General features: G+C 41.2%; 1 pseudogene; it reads right to left on the bottom strand.

The window, feature by feature from the left end:
• Positions 1-1026: 1026 nt before the first annotated feature.
• Positions 1027-1553, bottom strand: LOC102838411 (annotated as a pseudogene).
• Between the last annotated feature and the right edge of the window lie 1197 nt (positions 1554-2750).

The raw sequence follows: 2750 nt of genomic DNA, 5'->3' as shown, positions 1-2750 counted from the left end.
CTACTGAATTTTGTTTCACTGCAATGATTACAATCCCCTCCATGCATCGTCATTCAACAGTATTTGCTTCTATTCCCTCTGGTTGTATTTTTAGCTGTACACAAAAGCACTTAGGAATATATAATCATTTCCAAAGAACACATTCTGCAAGCCTACCTCCTGGCTGCCAGCACACAGCCTTTCTCTTTCCATGAGTCTAGAGTCCTCACCTGCTTTATCTCTCTCTCCATATCATCATCTCTGCCTCCATCTATGGTGTCATTGCTTCTCTCCAACATTCCGCTTATGTTCTTCTCTCTTGATTGTCCTAGGGTCCACTGTTCCTGGACTGTAAGATTAACTACTCCCCTCTTTTTGTTACAAAACTTCTGCCTTTACCTTTAGGGTGTTTTGAAGCACTGGGTTGGCTTTGGTCAAAGCCCTTTAGCTTCTGTTTATCCTAGAAAGTTTTTATTGCACCGTAGTATTTGATTGACAGCTTTGCTGGATAAATGATTCTTGGTTGGAAGTTTTCTCCTTTAAAGGTTTTATATATGTCTCCCCATTGCTTTCTTGCCTGCATAGTTTCTGCTAAGAGATCAAAGCTTAATCTTATTTTCTCTGCTTGTAAGTAACACTTCTCTTTTCTCTAGCTGCTTTTAGGATTCTCTCATTGTCTTTGATTTTGGAAAGCTTAATTATGTCTTGGTGATTTTCTTTTGATGTCTATCCTTCCTGGGGTTTGTTCAGCTTCTTAAATGCTTATCTTTTCATCTTTCAGGATGTTATGGAGTTGTTCCTCTTCATTTTGTCCTTAGACTTTCTTAGAATCTTAGACTTTCTTCTTTTTTTTTTTTTTTTTTTTTTTTTTGCTGTAAAAGGAAGCTTTATTGTTTTTATTTGGTCCATGGCTTGGGATAAGAGGGGCTCCAGGGCATTGACTATGCTGCCTCTGTGTCTGGAGAGCAAGGTTCAGGCAGAAGGTATGCGGAGAGCAGGGGAATGCTGAAATGCCCTTCACAGGTTGTAGGGTTCCACAGGCTCTTCCTAGTCATGCTTGAAAGTGACCTCTTGAAGAGGTATTTGCCCAGCCCTGGCTGGGGACCAGCCATCCTATGGAGGTTGGTCAAGTGATAGCCCATCTTCTTGATAATGTTCACCTTCTCGTTGAGGAAATGGTTCTCCAGAAAGTCACAGAGGTGGGGGTCTATGTGGGTAGCACCCATAGCATGCAGATCCAGAAAAGACTGGTTCAGGTTCTTCTCCAGGGCCAGGTTGGCTTCCATGGCATCCAGGGTTCTTCCCCACTCATCTTGGGAGGGCTTCTGCATATCTTGGAAGAGTGCACAACCACCATGCTGGTTTTGCAGTTTCGAAAGACGCTCAGCACCATCATGCTTCTCCTTCACCAACTCACAAAAGAAGTGTCCCACACCTTCCAAAGCCACATTATCGTAGTCGAAATAGAAGCCCAGAGAGAGGTAGGTGTGAGATGCCTACAGATGCAGATTAACAAGATGGTTGACGCCGGCCTCCGCTTCAGTGGAATAATTCTGATGGATCTGAGAGCTCATGGTTGGTTGAAGGTTTGGAGTTAACCACACACACAAACACAAAAATGATATTTGGCTGGTCCCAGTAACAGGGAATGCTCAAGAAGATGGTCCTGGAGAAAAGAGATTGTGCCTAAAGAAGTTGTTAGAGGTGGTCTGAGGCTGGAGGTGGGGGAGTCCCTGGATCTGCTCCATCCAAACACTGCTGAAGGAAGGCACAGATCCACGGGACCTCAGCACGAACTTCTATTCATATTTTTTAATTCCTTTATCTGCTTGTTCTTCTATCTTAGCAGTTTTGAGAGACTCGTCTTCAAGCTCCCTGGTTCTGGCTTCCATCTTTTCAAAACTACTCCTTTGCCATTTCAATGTACTGTCCATTTCTGATATTTTATTATTAATCATTTGGACTTCTTTTTGCCGATTTTGAATTATTTACAATGCTATTTCTATCTTATTTTAATGTTCCTGTAGCACTTTCCTGACTTCTTCCTTATTTTTCTCACCCCCTCTGTGGAGCGTTTGGATGTACCTCAATATCATTCTCCTGAATTCCTTATCAGGCAGCTCCAAAGCCTGCCCTCCTTCCAATGGGAAGTCTATATCTACCTTCAACTCATTTGTTTCAGCTACTCTATCTGGTGTCTGGACATGAGCTGAGATCTTCTGTTGATTTTGGGGCAATTTTCAAAAATTAAACGTATTTTCAGTAATTAGATGAATGTATGTTACTGTGTTATTAAGCTTTCTGATTGCCTCCTGGTAGATGTGATCTGGAGATAAAAGGGCTTCCCTTTCAACTTCTTCTATTACTCAACTCAGAGTAATTTTAGCAAGTGTTGGCTATCTATCTGGTGTATAGCAGCTGGTATTGGCTCTTGCTCAGATGGTGGGATTTTATATGATGTGATTGTAGCTTGTCTGTATGACTGAAATTGCTGTCTCTTGTTGGGTAACATTTGGAGAGAAAGAGTCCCTGATAAGGTAAAAGGGGCACCAAAAACAAAACAACAAAAAGGAAAAAAAAAAAAAAACTGGACACAAGTTTATAATAACCAAAAAAAAAAAAAAAACCATAGCAAAATATGAGTAAGACCTTAATGCTCCTTTTTCGGCTTCTTGTCTTCAAGACTGCCTGAGAAATTTCAAGATTTTACCATTGCTCCTTATGATGTAACTCAAGATTTATCCCTTTTTGTCTATCTCTCCTTTCCTCCT

Source organism: Chrysochloris asiatica, unplaced genomic scaffold (assembly GCF_000296735.1).
Source record: "Chrysochloris asiatica unplaced genomic scaffold, ChrAsi1.0 scaffold00211, whole genome shotgun sequence".
Lineage (NCBI taxonomy): Eukaryota > Metazoa > Chordata > Mammalia > Afrosoricida > Chrysochloridae > Chrysochloris > Chrysochloris asiatica.
Note: the sequence above shows the minus strand (reverse complement) of the source record. Positions and strands in the feature narration are given on the sequence as shown.